The sequence below is a fragment of the Dromiciops gliroides genome, chromosome 4 (assembly GCF_019393635.1).
Source record: "Dromiciops gliroides isolate mDroGli1 chromosome 4, mDroGli1.pri, whole genome shotgun sequence".
Classification (NCBI taxonomy): Eukaryota; Metazoa; Chordata; class Mammalia; order Microbiotheria; family Microbiotheriidae; genus Dromiciops; species Dromiciops gliroides.
Genome location: NC_057864.1, coordinates 184,108,980 through 184,126,783, shown reverse-complemented (window position 1 = coordinate 184,126,783; position 17,804 = coordinate 184,108,980). Strand labels below are relative to the sequence as shown.

Below are 17,804 nucleotides of genomic sequence, written 5' to 3'. Positions count from 1 at the left end.
AGGTGTCAACCTGGGCCCAGTGCCTGTGGAGAGCTGGCAGGAAGGGATCAGGGCCATCTCCCCATTTCCAAGTATCTTTGAGGGCAGTCATTGCTCTCTGCCTTAGGCTTCCCCCCTCTCCTATTCTGCTGTTTCCCTCTCTGGTCAACCACCAATCCCTGTGATATAGGCATTAGCCCCGTGTGTGTGTGTGTGTGTGTGTGTGTGTGTGTGTGTGTGTGTGTGTGTGTGTGTGTGTGGTGAGGACTAAGGGCTTCTCAGGTAGCATCCCTGTCTTGAATTTGCCAGGCCTGATGGAGGGAGGAAGTAAGTGCCAGAGGGTCAGGAGGTATCTTTGGAGCTTAAAAAGCAGCAGTTGTGTACAGAGTGCCAAGGGGCACGAGGAATGGGGGGAGGGGGGGTTAGGGGTGGGACAAAGAATCCATTTCTCTGCCCACCTCTGGCACCACCTGTCAGCACAGGCAGTCTGACCAGCTGTCACCTCTGAGCTGCTGCCTTGGGTGGTTAGGACAAGGGATAGAACAGTGGGGGTGACTGCAGTCTTGATTTCTGCCACATGAGGGCACTGCGTACCAATTTAAAAGCCTGCCCCTCGGGTACTGCTTAAAGGGCAGAACCTGGGTAAAGGGGCATCTTTTCCTTTGGACTTCAATTAGGACTCCCCCATAGAGAAATACAGCCTTTATTTGGAAACCAAAGGAATAGCCTGCATTGTTTGTCTTTTCCACGGAGAAACAGTATTAATGGGTGGAGTTCCTGGCTACTTCTTAGCAGCGTCCCCCTCTTTTTGCCGCTGACTCTAGGTCCCAAGTGCCTTGAATCTCCCTAAAGACAGTAGGGGTATTCAGACTTTTAGGTTAAGAGTAATTCCCCAGGGCTCCAGCATGGAGCCCTGTCTCTCTCCTGCCTCTGAGGAAAGCAACCCTTCTACCACCCCTGACAGTTGTTCAATTGGTTAGGCATGTCCAACCCTTCGTGACCCCATGGACCATAGCATACCAGGCCCTTCTGTCTTCTACTATCTCCCAGTCTGTCCAAGCTCACGTTGGTTGTTTCTGTGACATTATATATCCATCTCATTCTCTGCCGTTCCCTTTTCCTTTTGCCTTCGATCTTCCTCAGCATTAGATTCTTTTCCAGTGAGTTATGTTTTCTCACTATGTGGCCAGAGCATTTAAGCTTCAATATTTGACCTTGCAACAAATAGTCTGAATTAATTTCCTTACGTATTGACTGATTTGATTTCCTTATGGTCCACAGGACTCTCAAAAGTCTTCTCTGGCACAGTCTTCTCCCTTACAGTTGTGAGGAATCTTTACTTCGCTAGAAAATAACCTTCCTTCCATGGTTTCTCCCTTACAGCTGACTTTGGGCAAGCCGATTTAGTTTCTTCATCTGCAAAATGGAATTGATCATATATGTGTGCACACAATGCATATATGCACACGTGTATGTATGTGTACATATATGCATACACATGAGTATGTGTGTGTATGCATGTACACATACAACCCTCTTCACAGGACTAAGGAAAGTGCTTTCTAAACTTCAAAACATTGTAAGTTGTCATTTCTTAGTGAAGGAGCCTGGTAGGACGGAAAAGCACAAGGTTTTTGCACTCAGTATATGTGCAATAAATGTTTGATGAATGAGAAAAGATTGGGAGGATGAAGGGTAACTTCATCACAATCTATCTCAGTTCAAGACTGCTGCCTCACTAGGTCAGGAAGACTTGGGTTTGAATCTTGCTCCAGACACTTACCTAGCTGTGAGACCCTGGACTAGTCACTGTGTCACAAGTTCCTTCATCTGTAAAATGAGGGTGTTAGAGTCAGTGGCCTCTAAGGTCCTTTCTAGCTCTAGTTCTATGAGTTTAGTGATTTTAAGTGGGCATCTCTGGGTTCCAGCCACTTCTTAACTGACCCTGAAATGCCCCCCTGTGCCACAAAGATCCAGAATGATTGGGCCAGGGCATGACTCCATGTAGTTATCTGCACTGGGACTCGGGTGAGAGATGGGGCCTCTGTAAAGGATGGACCCTGCATTTGACCCCCAAAACCCAGGAAGCTTTGGCAGACTGCAGGAGGTAAAGAGAAGCGAGGTTCTGCCCTACCCCCCCCCCATGTCTATCCCCATTCCCAGGCCTGTGGCCCCCTCCCCAGGCGGACAGCTTGATTAAACAGTCGGCGCTGCTGGAATTACTGCACAGCTGGTGCCCCCCCCCCCTCCCCAGCACCCCGAGCAGAGCAGCAGCACAGATTAAAATCTCCAATTAGCGTTAAAGTGAAGAGGCACTGAGGCTGCCAAGGAAGCTGGGTGGGGACCCTGGGCTGTCTGGCTCCCCCTTTTCTCCAACCCACCTCTTGATCTAGAAGCTTCAGGCTTTGGTTCAAGTGTCAGGAACCCCAGTAGCTCAGCCTCTTTCCCCCCCACAAGTCTCTCTAAGGTCTCTCCAGTGGTTTTAGAGGACCCATTGGTTTTGCAGTGCCCAGAGGGTAACAGCTGACCTCAGTTCTCCCCCCTCACCACCCTTGTGGCCGGCTAAACTGGCATCTGAGGGCTAGCAGTGCTCAAGAGGTGGAGCCAGAGCACTCACCAGGGCCAGAGAATGAGGATAATGAGGTAGGCAGTGCCTGTCAGTATGGGATGCCTTCCCCAACCTGTCCAGATATGTTCCCATGATGCCGGGCCACTATCCACAGTGTCTGAGAGACTCAGGATGCTGTTGCTTCTTTCTCCCTGGGGAAAGAGCAAATAAAACAGGCAAATTCCCCAACAAGGACAAAGCCCATTGCCCTTGGGGGTAGGAATAAAAAACCCCCGCCATGTTCGGTCCACTCATCTAGCTGCTTCGCCTGTCCTCTCCATCTGCTTTTGGTGTCTGTCTGTTTGTCTCTGGCTCCTGTCTGATCTGATGCATGACATCCTTCTTCCGCCCCCATTCCTGGCCCATCTTTTCAGGGGGCAGGGGGCAGGCACAGCTGGACATGGGAACAGTACCATGCTCTTCCACCTGGGTCCCCAGGCGGCTCCTCATTATCTCCTTCCCAGATTGGGGGGTGGGGCAAGGAGTAGAGGGGGACATGCCAAAGACAGGATGTTTGATTCCCTTCCCCAGCTCCCCCAAAGCTCCCACCCCCCCCTCTGCCATTCACCTCCCTTAGCTGGCCATGCTCAAGTTAAAGGAAATGGTGAGTTTCCGTGCCCCCCTGCCCCTTTAAGAGATGAAGAGGTAGGTGCCCAGCTGATGAGACCTCCTCACACCCACAGAAATTAGACACCAGGGCATGATGCCACCCTCCCAGGCTGGCACATGCTACCCTGGCAGAGGTTCAAACACCCCCCCACACACACATATACACACACACTTTCCTCTTCTCTATCTCTGTATTTTTTTTTCTCAGCTCAAAGCACAGCTGAGCCTTAAAGGGCGGGGGGGTTGGGGGGGGCCTAGGCTGGATGTTGGGGGGAAGAGCTCCAATAGCACGTTTTCACCTGCCATTTAATTGGATGTATTTTTAATTAATGGGACCTCAGGGACCGACATGAGACAATCTGATCTCTGAATAGGGACAGGGGAGGGATTGGAGAAGGGAGGAGGATTGGGCCACTGGGTGCGGTTACCAGGAGCTCGGGCCCATCAATCACCGGCCACTTTGCGCTCTGGCACCAAAAGCAAAGAGGTGGAGGAGGTGCCAGGATTCCCACCACCCCCTTTCCAGTCAGGATGGGGTAGCGTCAGCTTGCTCAGGCCGGGGAGGAATCGCGTGCTGGCTGAGTTGAAACAGGGATGAGGAGTAAAGTTGTCGAGGGTTCAAGTTTGTAGACAGAGCCCAGGAATGTTGTCAGGTTGGGCCTGTCCAGTCTGACCCAAGGGAGGCTAGAAGAATTTTGATGAGCGTAGGGACACACAGGTCCAGGAAACGACAGGGTGAGGAATAGGGCATTTGGAGGGAGAAGAGTTCTAGGGAGAGAAGGCTGATGCCTGGGGACATTTCTATGCATTTTGACATGAAATGAGGACCATGGAGATTAAATGCAAAACACTATGTAAATGAGGCCAACCCAATTCATTTTTACTTTACAACATGGGCATTTTTGGTGCAAATCCTGTCCCTGGGGCCTGCTTTGAATCCCTGCTGCTGGCATTTTCAGAAAGACAAGGGGAGGCTTACTCACTAAAGTCCTTCTCCAGTGCCTTCCTGGGGCATAGAGGTGACCCCAGGCTTCTGGAAGCTTGTGCCAGATGAAGGAAGGTCCTGGCAGGTCCTACCAAGCTAGAAAGACTAAGTCCTTACTTAGCAATGCACTGTCATCAGCAGGCAATCAGCAGCCAAGTATAGAGAGACTGACCACTAGGTAGTGAGCCTTTTTTGGTCACAGCCACTCATTGAACCTTCTACCAAAGGTGTGGAAATATTGTCCTCTGTAGTATAACAGCGAGCATGAGCATGGGAGGGTGATTTCCTCCCTATAGTGCTGCCTCCTTCCCTTCCTCACACAGACCCTCAGTTTCAGCTCTGTGACAGGCACCATTCCCAAAGACACAAAGGAAACCCTCAAGAAGCTTACAGTTTTTTGGTTTAAACAACAAAGACTCTTCTAAGTAAATGCAAAACCTATTCTCTTATTCAGTGTTTCGCCGGTTTGCCTTTTCCTTCCCCAGCCCATTTTACAGATGAGGGAAATGAGGCAGACAGGGTAAAGTGACTTGCCCACGGTCACACAACTAATAAGGGTCTGAGGCCAGACTTCAACTCAGAAAGATGAGTCTTCCTAACTCTAGGACAAGCATTCTATCCACTGTGTCATCTAACTGCCTACAAAATATAAAAAGTAATTTGGGGAAGGGGAGGTGCAGCAGCTGAAGGGATCATGAGCATCCTCATGCAGGAGGTTGAAGTTTAGTAGAACTCTGATGGAGGTTAGGGATTCCTTGTCCATAAAATGAGGGAGATGGACTACTTGGTCTTTACAGTCCCCTCCAAACCTAAATCTACAATTCTGTGACTCTAAGAGGTAGAAGTGAGGAGGGAATATGTTCCAGATGGACAGCCTGTACAAAAGCAGGGAGTGGGAAATGGAATTTTATATCTGAGGAACAAGAAGCCTGGAACACAGTGTGCGTGAAGAGCAGTAATATACATCTAAAGAGGTAAGCTCAGATGGGAAGGGACTTTGAATGCCAAACAGAAGAATTTTTATTTGATCCTAGAAACAATAGGGAGTCACTGGAGCTTCTTGAGCAAGGGAGTGACATGGTCAGACCTGTGCTTTAAGAATATTACTCTGGGGGCAGCTAGGTGGTGCAGTGGATAGAGCACCGGCCCTGGAGTCAGGAGGACCTGAGTTCAAATCCGGCCTCAGACACTTGACACTTATTGGCTGTGTGACCCTGGCCAAGTCACTTAACCCTCATTACCCTGCCCCCCCCCAAAAAAAAAGAATATTACTCTGACAGCTGGAAAGGTGAGACACTAGAGACTGGAAGACTATTGTAATCATCCAGGCAAGAGATGATAAAGCCAAGTGAATAGGAAGATGGACAGGTGGGAAAGGTGTTGTGGAGGGAAAATTACTCAGATTTGGTGACTAGTTGGATATAGGGGTAAGTGATCATAGGATCATAGATTCAGAAATGGAAGAGCCATTAGAGGCCATCTAGTCCAACCCCATCATTTTATGGATGAGGAACCAAGCAGGGACATGCAACTAGTATCTGAGGTGAAAATTAAACTCGGGTCTTTCTGACTCCCAGGTCCACCCCTCTATATCCTATGCAGTTGCTGCTTTTTAAAGAGGAGTGAGTGTTCAAAGATGGTTCAGATTGTGAACCTGTATGTGTAGGACAACGATGGTACCCTTGAAAGAAATTGGGAAGGTAAGGCTGGGTTTGGGGGGACAGATAAAAAGTTCCATTGTAGACATGTTGCCTTTCAGATGTCAGTGGGACATCAAGTTGGAAATGTCTAAAAAGCATCTTGAGGTGGGGATCAGGAGGGAGAGAAAGGGATGCTGGTCCAGCTTTTATGGAGTGGTAAGGATATTGGCATTTCCCTCAGATGCTGTTCAATCTCTCCTACTCTCACCAACATTTAGACCAGGGCTTCTTCTTCTTTTTTTTAGTGAGGCAGTTGGGGTTAAGTGACTTGCCCAGGGTCACACAGCTAGTAAGTGTTAAGTGTCTGAGGCCAGATTTGAACTTAGGTACTCCTGACTCCAGGGCCGGTGCTCTATCCACTGCGCCACCTAGCTGCCCCTAGACCAGGGCTTCTTAACCTGAGATCCATGGATAGATTTCAAGGGGAGTATGAACTTGGATGGGAAGAAATTTACATATTTATTTTCACTAACCTCTAACAAAAATCCTCCATTTCCTTCGATTATGAATTTGAAGAAGAAAAAACCCATTATTCTGAGAAGGGGTCCACAGGCTTCACTAGTTTGCCAAAGGGATGGGGGGGGTCTACCATACAAAAAGGTTAAGAACCCTGAATCTAGACCCAAGAGGAATCATGCTATAGAAGTATAATATGGTTTAGTGGAAAGAGTGCTAGACTTGGAAGCAGGAGAGATCTAAGTTTGAATCCTGCTTTTGATACTTACCATTTATGGGGCCATTGGTAAGTCACTTCTTGTTCACCTATGCCTCATGGCCTTATCAGTTAAGAAGTACATGAAATATTACATTAAGCCCTCCTGCTACAGCACAAGAACCTGAGGAAAAGAGTAAACTGTGGGTTAAGAAGTCATATGTTGGGGTGGCTAGGTGGCGCAGTGGATAAAGCACCAGCCCTGGATTCAGGAGGACCTGAGTTCAAATCTGACTTCAGACACTTGACACTTACTAGCTGTGTGACCCTAGACAAGTCACTTAACCCCCATTGCCCCACAAAACCCCCAAAAAACCAAACCAAAACAAAAAAGTCATATGTCAATGTGTCTCTCATGCCCCTGCCCTCCCACCCCTCACCTTGAGTCCAAATTCAAAGTCAGTTAAGTTTTACCCTGAATCAGTACCTTTCTTTGCCCCACCTCCCCCCTCAAAAAATCCTTGCCATGACCCCATCTGTCCTCTGTGTCATTAATAGGCGCTGCTAAGGGAAGTACAGAGTGTTGCCCATCCTCTGCCTCCTTTACCAGCTGGGCAGAAGGGGGCTTGCCCACCAGGTTCTGGCAACAGTCTGCTAGGGCACTTTGGGGTCTAGCCATCAGTGCCAGAAATCTGAGGGAGGCATTTCCTGACATCATCCCAACTCTCCACACATAATTAACATTCTCCATTCTTTGCCTCGTTGGGCCATGCTGGTGTCAGGGTAATAGGGTAGGCAGGTAGCAGGATGGTGAGGCAGGGGTTCCTTGGACAATAAGTCCTATCTGTGTGCTTCTGACCTACCCCCAAAACCCTCTCCTCCCCCTCAGTCCAGCCTTGTCTCCTGGCACAACATCCCATTTTGTCTCCCAAGTGCCCTTTCTGCTCCAGGGCCCTGGCTTCCCAACCAATACCCATACTAGTGCCTGGCAGTAGGACTCTGCCTGCTAAATCCTTCTTACCCTTGATTATCCAGAATCTGCCTTCCAGGGATGCCCATCAGAGACCAAGACTGACAAGTCCCATCCTCCCTCCACCTCTGCCCACTTAGGGGGAAAAGTGCCTTCTCACCTACTTCCAGCCTGTTGACAGTGGCCAGTAGGGAAAATCTTGCCAGGAGTTGTGGGCAGGGGGAATGCTGTCATCTGGGGAAACCAGGATGGGATTGGAGGAATGAAAGCTACTCCCTCCAGTAGGACTGAGAGAGCTATGTAGCCTGAGGCCTCCATCAGGGGCTGGTCATTCAATGTAGGGCAAAGCATTAATATTTAGTGTTGGTTGGGGAATTTATTTGGTGGTGGCTGTTTACAGAGCTTGCTCCTGCTCTGGAATGAAGGGGGAGAGCACTTAGTGGGAGAGACATGTTGTAGCTGGGGGGAAGGGCAGATTTTCCACAAGCCCACCCCACTCTCCTTCATTCTCCCATCTCCTTTTCATACCCAGTTCCCTCACATAGGCATTTAAAACCATCAAAAAGCTCCCTGAGCACCCAAATCAGTTCAATTTGAATTCCTCACATTCTTCTAAGAAGCATCAAACCTGATCCTTTCCCAGTCTTGACTGGGTGCCCTGGTTTGGACAAAGAACATATAGGCAGAGGTTGCCAGTCACATAGGGGGGCTGTCACCATCTGAGGCAGAGAGACTGGTGTCTGCAGCATGGGGCCTGGCTGTGGGGGTAAGCAAGAGACCAAGGTAGGGATTGAAACCAGAGGCCTAAGAGTTCTGCTAGAATGCCCTCTCTCTCAGAGAAGAGTCACAGAATTTCAGAATTTTCAGGGATCCTCATTGACAGTCTAGTCCAGCCATGCCTGAAAATTTCTCATAACAGTTTATAAACGTGTTCACCCAGCCTTTACTTAAAGACCTATAATAAAGGAGAACCCCGCCCCCACTGCCCATTTCTTAATTCGGCCAGTTCTGTTTCTGTCTGTTTTTTGCGGGGCAGTGGGGGCTAAGTGACTTGCCCAGGGTCACACAGCTAGTGTCACGTGTCTGAGTCCAGATTTGAACTCAGGTCTTTCCGAATCCAGGGCTGGTGCTTTATCCACTGTGCCTCCTAGTTGCCCCCAGTTCTGTTTTTTAAAACTAATTGTCAGGAAAATATTTCCTGACATTAAGTTTGAATCTACCTCTTTATAACTTCCGTGAGCTTATTTCTTAACTCTGGGCCCTAACAGAACAAATTTTAATCCCTTTTTCATGTGCCAACCCTACGAGTACTAGAAGATGGCTATCATATTCCAAGTCTTCTTTTCTCCAAACTGAATATTGCCCAGTTTCTTCTATCTTTATAAGACATATATGAACTTGAAGGCTATAACCATCCCAGGGGCTCTCCTTTGGACACTTTCTAGCTTATCAGAATCCTTCTTGAACTGGGGCGTCCAGAACTAGTCACAGTGCCCTTGATGTAAGTCTGACCAAAGCACAGTAATGGTGCAATCTCCTTGTTCCTGGAAGCTATACTTCTCTTAATTAAGCCCCAAATCAAACTAGCTATTTTTTGCCTGCCATGTTATTGTCAACTCATATTGAGCTTACGGTCCCGTCAAAATCCAGATCTTTTTTTTAAGCAGACTTTTTATTCTTTTGTTTTTTTCCATTTCCAAATTCTCTCCCCACCCCAGTGAGAAGGCAAGAAAAACAAAAACCTATACAAATATGTATACACATGCAAAACAGATTTCTGTGCTAGCCATGCTTCGCCCCCCCAAAAAAAAAATAAAGAGAAAAAAAAGATCCTTCCATCTGCACTCTTGAATCTATCAGTTCTCTTTCTGGAACTGGATAAAATGTTTCTTCTTGAGTCCTTTGGAATTGTGATACAGAGTGTTTATCAGTGTTACAGTTTTACTGTTACTGTGTGAATGGTAGGTTGCTGTAAATTCTAGCTAGTCTGTCTAAAAAATCTAATGAGTGGTCGCCAATAAATTAAAAGCTTTAGCAAGAGTTTAGACTTTTAAGCATTTATTAAGGAACATAAGAATTTGGTGAAGAGAGAGAAAGAGGCCTAGATGCCTACAACTATCTCAGGGAGCCAGCATTTCTAGCTCCCCTCCCCATGAGGTCCTGATGAGAGAGAGAGCACCTTGCCCCTTCTTCGTCCCACAAGCCTCCTGTCTAAAGTGAAAACATCAAATGTCACTTCCTGACGCCAAGGAACTGACCTTCCAAGCTGCATGGCTTGCCCTCAGATGCCTTCTCCTCATGGTGGAGCTTTCCTACAGTAACTCTCCAGCAGGTGGCGTCACTCCAATTATTACATGTGCATAATGTTCTGGTTCTGCTTACTTCACTTTGTATCAGTTTATATAAGTCTTTCCAGGTTTTTCTGAAACCATTCCTTTCATCATTTCTTTTTTTTTTTTTTTTTTTGCGGGGCAATGAGGGTTAAGTGACTTGCCCAGGGTCACACAGCTAGTAAGTGTCAAGTGTCTGAGGCTGGATTTGAACTCAGGTACTTCTGAATCCAGGGCTGGTGCTTTACCCACTTTGCTACCTAGCTGCCCCCCTTTCATCATTTCTTACAGCACAATAGTGTTCCATCACATTCATAGACCACAACTTGTTCAGCCATTCCCCAATTGATCAATCTCCTCAGTTTCCAATTCTTTGCCACCACAAAAAGAGCTGCTATAAATATTTTTGTACATATGAGTCCTTTTCCTCTTTTTAAAAAAATCTCCTTGGGGTATAGCCCTAGTAGCAGTATTGCTGGGTCAAATACGCACAGTTTAATAGCCTTTTGGGCATAGTTCCAGATTGCTTTCCAGAATGTTTGGACTGCCCAGACCTTCCCCCCCCCCCCAAAAAAAAAAAACAATTGTTGTCTAACCATGCCTCCTCCCTCTTATGGTAAACTAGAAAGGATCTTAAATACCATTCACAGTAAGTCCAAGGCCCTCATTTTACATATAGGGAACCTGATGGCCAGAGGAGAGAAGTGACTTCCTCAGGGCCAGACTGGATGGCAATTGGATGGCTCAGAATTCTCTAAGGAAACGACTGTCCTATTGATTATGATGACCCCCCCCCCCATTGCTTCAGTTTATCACCACTCCCAGATCCTAGTGAATCTTTGAAGGTACCTAATGTTGAAACATTTTCCTTTCCCCAGCTCCTCATCCCAGCTGCCTCCTAGATTTAAGGAAGGGGAAGGAAGGTATGTGGTAGGGAGGCCTGAGGAAAAAAAAAAGGGTAGAGATGACAAAGCCACACTGCTCACCAGTACTCAGAGAGAGAGAGACCAAGGCAGAGGGAGAAACAGCCACCAGAAAGAGCCAGACGGAGACGCCTGCTCCTGGAGCAGCCTCCACCCTCTCATCCCTGTTCCTCTCTCATGCCAACAAAGCTGCGTGCCCTCCTGTGCCAGCTCTTCTGGCTATCCCTCTCAACAGCACAAGCAAGCCGGGTTTTGCTTTGCTCCAACACAGAGCACATGCTGGGGTGTCTCTCTCATTCTCACAATCTCTTGCTTGTTCATTCTCCTTTGGTGGTTCTGCACTAAAGATTCCTGGGAAATGGAGGAGAGGACTGGGGTCAGACTTTTCAGAGGCTGGGATTCTCTGGTGATGCACCTGCCTGTCCACTGGGGCAGGATGAGGGGGCCAGCAGTCCCGTGGAATTGAAGGTTTGGGTGACTCAGAGAGGCAGAAGCAGCTCATGAACACAAACAACCAAAAGATGAGACCCGATCCAGGGCCTTACCTCCTTGTCATTGAGGAAGGTGTTTATGAAATGGGATGATGAGATGGCATAAAGGAAAATCCCTGCATGAAGTGAAAGGACAATATACAGGAGAAGAACAACTGCACTTGCCCTGGCCTCCTGTTTTTGTTCTCATTGTAAGGGTCACCATGTATCCCCCAACCACTGTGGTCTTCTGGCCCCAGGGTGCACCTTCCAAAAGAGAGGTTACCACGACAGTCTTAGCTGCTCCCCTCTGCACACACACTCTGAACTATGGCCGCCGGGTGGAAGGGTGAGAAGACACTATTTGAAGGGTTTACCGGTAGGATTTGCCAGCTTATTTCCTGGAAATAAATGCTAGGGGAAGCAGAATTGGGACTGGAAAAGTGGTTCTCATTTTGATATAACAAGGAGGGTTGTTGTTGACAGAGACAGAAATGGTCCTCCAAAGCAAGGGGGGAAAGATAAAGGGGAGAAAAAAGAGGGTGATGGATGGGTGGCTAATTAACTGTGCCCAAATTGAAGGGGCTGAGTTGTCTAGGGTAAAGATGGAAGAAAAAGAGGTTGCAAGAGTCAGAAGAATTCGAAAGAAACAGGAAGAAATGAGTGAGAGTGTGTTCTCAAGAAGTTGATGTAGTCTTTCTGTACCTGCCTACTTCCCACCCGACTCCTCTAGGCACAGCCTGCAAATGTCAGCCAGTCAATTGCCATTTATTAAGTACCTACTATGTTCGAGGCACCTGTGCTAAGTACTGGAATGTGTCCTTTCTCTTTTCAGAAACACTACCCCCCATTAATGATGATGCTAGCTAACTAGCATTCATATAGCTCTTTAAGATTGGAAAAGCCCATTGTCTTCTGGAGGGGGGAGGGGAGGGAAGGGGGAGAAAAATTTGGAACTCAAAAAATATCTTTATATGTGAGAAAAATGAAAATAAATCAAGTTTTTAAAAAAGAAAAATTGGCAAAACCCCTTACATGTTATCTCATTTGGTCCTCACAACAACACTGTGAGGTCATTTCTATTGTTAGCCCAATTTTACAAATGAGACTGAGAGAGACTAAATGATTTACCCAGGGCCACCCAGCTATTAAAGATCTAAAGCAGAATCTGAACTCGGGTCTTCATAACCCCAGGCTTAGCACTCTTTTCTATGCCACTTTGCTTCTTTTTTTTTTAAACTTTTATTTTAGTTTTATTTATTTTTCTTGGTGGGGCAATGAGGGGTTAAGTGACTTGCCCAGGGTCACACAGCTAGTAAGTGTCAAGTGTCTGAGGCCGGATTTGAACTCAGGTCCTCCTGAATCCAGGGCCAGTGCTTTATCCACTGTACCACCTAGCTGCCCCAACCACTTTGCGTCTTTATTCAGGATGAGGGGGCACTGGTACTGAGAGTAGAATAAAATTGCTAAGAAATGAGGGCCTTGTTTATTCATTTCAGTTGTTTCACTCTTCGTGATCCCTTTTGGAGTTTGCTTGGCAGAGATGCTGGAGTGGTTTGCCATTTCTTTCTCCAGCTTATTTTACAGATGAGGAAACTGAGGCAAACAGGATTAAATGAATTGCTCATGGTCACATAGTAAGTGTCTAAGGCCAGATATGAACTAAGGTCTTCCTGACTCCAGTCCTGGCGCTCTATCCCCTGCACCACCTAGCTGCCCATAGGGTCTTGAATATTGCTAACTGTCCATGATGTGGCCTAGTCACCCTATTTACCTCCCTGTGTTATTGGCTTTCTTTGATGGAGAGTTAATGTGGGGAAATACAGCCCAATGATGCTTTACCCCACAGATCTGCAGTAGTCAGGAATCCATCCTGATCTGTGAGAGTCTCTGCTCCTTGTGATCTAGGAAGAGGGGAGGGCTATGGGAAGGGAGGAGTGTGTGGCCAAGGTTCAAAGTCAGATGATGACCCTGCTACTTCCTTTGTCTCTTCCTCTTCCTTTCTGTGTCAGCAGCTCTGCTCTCCAGCTGAGACGTGGGGCACTTCTGCCTATGGCCATTCCCAGAAATCCAGAGGTGGCTTCAGGGTGGAGAGAAGAGCACATCAGCCACCCCATATCTGTGCACAAAAACAGGGCTGCTCCTCATGCATCTCCCTGTCTCATCTCTTCCTGGCAGCGGACAGGCTTGGCTTGGCAGGATCATGAACCCCGGGTGGGCCTGTTGAGAGGTTCCAGAATAAAATTCAGCCCCAAATCAATACCAGACTGGACGTTAGATATCGATACAGTGCTTCTGAGAATCAAAGTGGGATGAGGGCAGGAGTGAGGAGGCTGAGCCTCAAGAAAGCATTGAAGCCACATTCCTGGATGCCCCATTCAGTGCTCTCTTCCTCTTCCCCCTTTAATTCTCTTGGCTCTTTAACCACCACTCCTACTCAGTACCCAAATTCCCTTTTACCCTTCTTTCATCCTACTCTTTATCCTGGCCACTTCGCACACATACACATACCAGGACACAGACAAGTTGTCATCTGTCCCTCACCTCTCCTGTTTCTTTTTCCCTCAAACACATGCCCCTAAGATCTTTACACAGAACCCCCAATTTCTCCCCTTCCCCCATCTAAGGGAACTCCAGCCCAAGGGGTGTCTCTCTGTCTTTTTTCATTCCCAGAGGGATGCCCAGGACAATGAGTGGTCTGGATACTGGCAAGCCTTGAATTGGAACTCCAAAGAGAGAGAACTGGGCAGAGGGCAAGCCCTGAGGATGGAGGTGGGAGGGCTAGTGTCACTGCTGGGTTGAGCACAGAGTGTCTGAGTGTATGCCCATGCGTTGGGGCGCACTGGTTTATTAGTGTTATTTCAGCATTGTGATGCAGAGAGAGTAAGTGTAACAGCTGCTCCTAGCTCGCAGTGTTTATTGTTACCTAGAGACAACCTCCTGGCTTTTTCCCAGTTCCCCCCACCCACCCCAAACACCCCCCCCCAAGTCCTGCTCTCCCCACACTCTGATGGGAAATTTATAGCTTGCCCATACCATACCTTTAACCCTCTCTTGCCTGTAGAGGAAGGCTAAGGTGAGAGTAGGAACACTTGAGCCCGGGTGGATGGAATGAGATGTATTAAAGATACCCTCTTATTCCCTCTCCATACTGTTTATAGCATTTAGAACCCAAGCATTCTCTATTCTCTTAGGCTTAGAAATAGGAGTTTTTCCAGTAACCCCCCTTAGGTCCTTTGGAAGCTAAATGGGCAAAGGACCAGGGTGTACTCCCCACAAGGTTATTCACCTCCCCAGGAGATCTCTAACAACCTGAATTTGGCTGTCTGGGTTTAACATTGGGCCCAAGAGGGGAGCCTGGGCAGGGTGTAGTCAGAGCTGGAGGGATGAACAGAGACTTGAACACCCAGCCAAAAGCATCTAAAGAATAGAAAAGGCTATGATTTAAATTTGGTTAAACCTCACACTAAAATGGGAGCTATCCTCCAAAATGAGATATTATTTTAACTCAAACCCGAGAGTCCTGTGGCCAAGGGAAAGGGCTAGGCTCATGGGATGCCAGCTAGACACAGAGCTGAATGGGTAATGCCCACTGCCAAGATGGCAGACAAGACCAATCCTTTCCATCCTCATTCTCCTTCCAAGTCCAGTGTCAGAGCTGGGGATGGCCAAATAGAAAAAGTGAAGGGAGAGTTGATCTAAGCCATTACCCAACAGTGTCTTTTAGGTCAGGGGAAAAGGCGCTCTATCCCCTGCACCACCTAGCTGCCCATAGGGCCTTGAATATTGCTAACCATCCATGATGTGGCCTAGTCACCCTATTTATCTCCCTGTGTTATTGGCTTTCTTTGATGGAGAGTTAATGTGGGGAAATACAGCCCAATGATGCTTTACCCCACAGATCTGCAGTAGTCAGGAATCCATCCTGATCTGTGAGAGTCTCTGCTCCTTGTGTTCCCTCCTTCGTGTCACTCTAAGCCCATCATCTCCTAGAGTCCTCTCATCTCTCATCTACTTCTGACAGATTTTTTTTGAGGGGAGGTATTTTCTTTGCAAAGAAGAGGGCTCAGTAGCCTTGCAGATAGCCTGCCTGGAAGGGAGGAAATGTGTTCCTCTTAACACAGTTCTAGGATCTTGATAAAGATCATGACCCAGGGGCAGCTAGGTGGCGCAGTGGATAGAGCACCGGCCCTGGATTCAGGAGTTCCTGAGTTCAAATCCGGCCTCAGACACTTGACACTTACTGGCTGTGTGACCCTGGGCAAGTCACTTAACCCCCATTGCCTCGCAAAAAAAAAAAAAAAAAGATCATGACCTACTGTCTGTCCCTTACCTCCACTAAGAACAAAGAGGAACTACAGTAAGATGACAGCAAAATAGATGGGTATTGTGTGGATAGATAGATAGCATTTATATAGCACATTAAAGTTTGCAAAACACTTTTATAGATATTATCTCATTTTTATCACAACAAACCTGGGAGGTAGGTGCCATTATTTTTCCCATTTCACAGAGCAAGAAAACTAAGGTGAACAGAAGTTAAGTGACTTGTCCAAGGTCACACACTTAGCAAGTATCTGAGGCTGGATTTGAACTCAGGTCTTTCTGGCTTTAGGGCCATTGTTTTATCTGTTGTGTCACCTAGCTACCTCTGATTTCCTCAAGCAGTTATGAGACACAGGAATGGAGGACTGATGGAATTCTGTGGCTTCTCCTTCAACAGATTCTTCTCTGTCCGGGATAGGTTAGGTATAAGAACTACCTAGATAGAAATGATCTTTCCAGGGCCTTCCCAAAACCAGACAGCTCCCATACAATAGTGTGGTTACCTTTGGTCACTCTCAGAGCTTCCCACAGGATGGAGCAACCCAGTGAATCTGTGATTTTAGTAGTTTAGAATCCTACCCTCCTACCCAGGGCTACATTTTCCCTCCTAAGGAGAGCGCTTTCGGCACCTTATTCACACACTCACCCAAAAGAAAATCTTACCCTTCCCCATACCTCTAGACACTGTCCTATAAAGGATATGAGACCGGGCAGAAGCATTTCCTCAATTGATGAGGGTGAAAGGGAAATGAATGTGTAAGTACAAGCAAAACAAAAGGAGAATAGCATAAGCCAAGACAAAACACCTTTGGGCCCTCCATGCAAAGGTAGGCTTGTATTAGAGGCAAAAGACAATTAGAAACAGTTAGAAATGTGGAGGAAAGCCTTTTTGCTCTTTTCTAGGAAAGTAAACTCACAGTGACTAGGAAGTAGGTCCTAAAGATAAGAGGAGCTCTTGACTAAGAAGGAAGAAAGGAGAGATTACATGGGGTTGGGGATTCTTGTTTATTTCTACCTAACAAGTGAAGTAGCTCCCACTTCTGAATGTGGTAAATGGGATACCATCCAACACAACATCCAGCTTTACACTTTACTCCATGACCACCCCACCCCCCATTCCCATGACAAATGGAGCCATGGGCAAGATAGAAGCTTCAAGGAACTGGGGAAACCACCCTGTCCATACCCATGCCTCTGAGCATGGCTTGAGGCCTACATGTGAAAACCTAGAGTTGGTGCTGGTACAGAGATGCCATATTCAATTACCTCCTGATCTCTAGCTGGCCAAATGTCATCGCTTCCCTCACCCTTATAGAGGTAGATCCTAAGGAGGATAGTTTCACTATTCCTTTTGACCATTCTTGTGTCTACACTGCTAACTGGCTGGTGTTTCATCAGTAAAAATCCATTCTGAGACTTCCTTTCCTAAAAGTTGTTATTTAGTTGTGTATAACTCTTCATGACCCCATTTGGAGTTTCTTGGCAAAGACACTGGAGGAGTTTGTCATTTCCTTCTCCACCTCACTTTACAGATGAGGAAACTGAGTCAAATAGGGTTAAATGAATTACCCAGGGTCACACACCCTAGTAAGTGTCTGAGGCCAGGCCCAGTGCTTTATCCACTGGGCCACTTTAATCTCAAAGGAGGCAAAATAGTCCAATCTTGCCAAATGACTTGCAGCCTCAGCCCAGGCCTTAAGTATTGTTACATCATTCCCCCACCAGCACTTAGCATCATCCTGGGACAATGTAAATGACATGGTCATCAGTGGTACAGAGGGAATGCTTGGTACAAATATGATTCTTCTTTAACCTGATACATCCTGATTCTTGCCCTAGAAAGTGGAGGGAATGGAGGCTGAGATCTCTAGAGACCTTGGAGAGGACACTTTTATTTTCATAAGCATAGATGCCCAACCTGAACTTCTTTGACTAGACATTCATCTATAAGGAAAGACCCCTCTCAGTGCACCTTGAGTTTATCCAACCCCCAACACCACCATCACAAAGAGGCAATCTTGATCTTGAGGAAGGCAAGAATAACTGCTGTTCCCTTGGAAAAGACTTCAAAGACTCTAAATAGTAGTGGCAAGCTCTCCTTAGGACAAGACACTCTCCCCTCTCCAATTTTGCCCCATTCCTTGACATCTCTTCCTGGTTCCCTCCTTTCATGTCACTACCCCCTTTTTTTTTATTCCTCCTTTATCTTCTCCTCCCTTTCTCCCTCTCTCTCAGCAAGTTTTTTATGTGAT

The 17,804-nt window shown here is 47.1% G+C and overlaps 1 protein-coding gene and 1 long non-coding RNA gene across 2 annotated transcripts in view; one reads left to right on the top strand and one right to left on the bottom strand.

The window, feature by feature from the left end:
- CDK12 (cyclin dependent kinase 12) overlaps positions 1-13,825 on the top strand; it is a 75,754-nt gene extending 61,929 nt beyond the window's left edge. The window contains exon 16 of the transcript XR_006356341.1: positions 13,242-13,825. The gene's annotated coding sequence lies outside the window, so the exon portion shown is untranslated. The remainder of the gene's footprint in view (positions 1-13,241) is intronic.
- On the bottom strand, positions 2,599-7,617 carry LOC122754181. Its single transcript, XR_006356342.1, has 3 exons — positions 7,555-7,617; positions 6,607-6,717; positions 2,599-2,739 (listed from the first exon to the last, which is right to left on the bottom strand). It is a non-coding gene; the product is annotated as an uncharacterized LOC122754181 (long non-coding RNA).
- Positions 13,826-17,804: the final 3,979 nt, after the last annotated feature.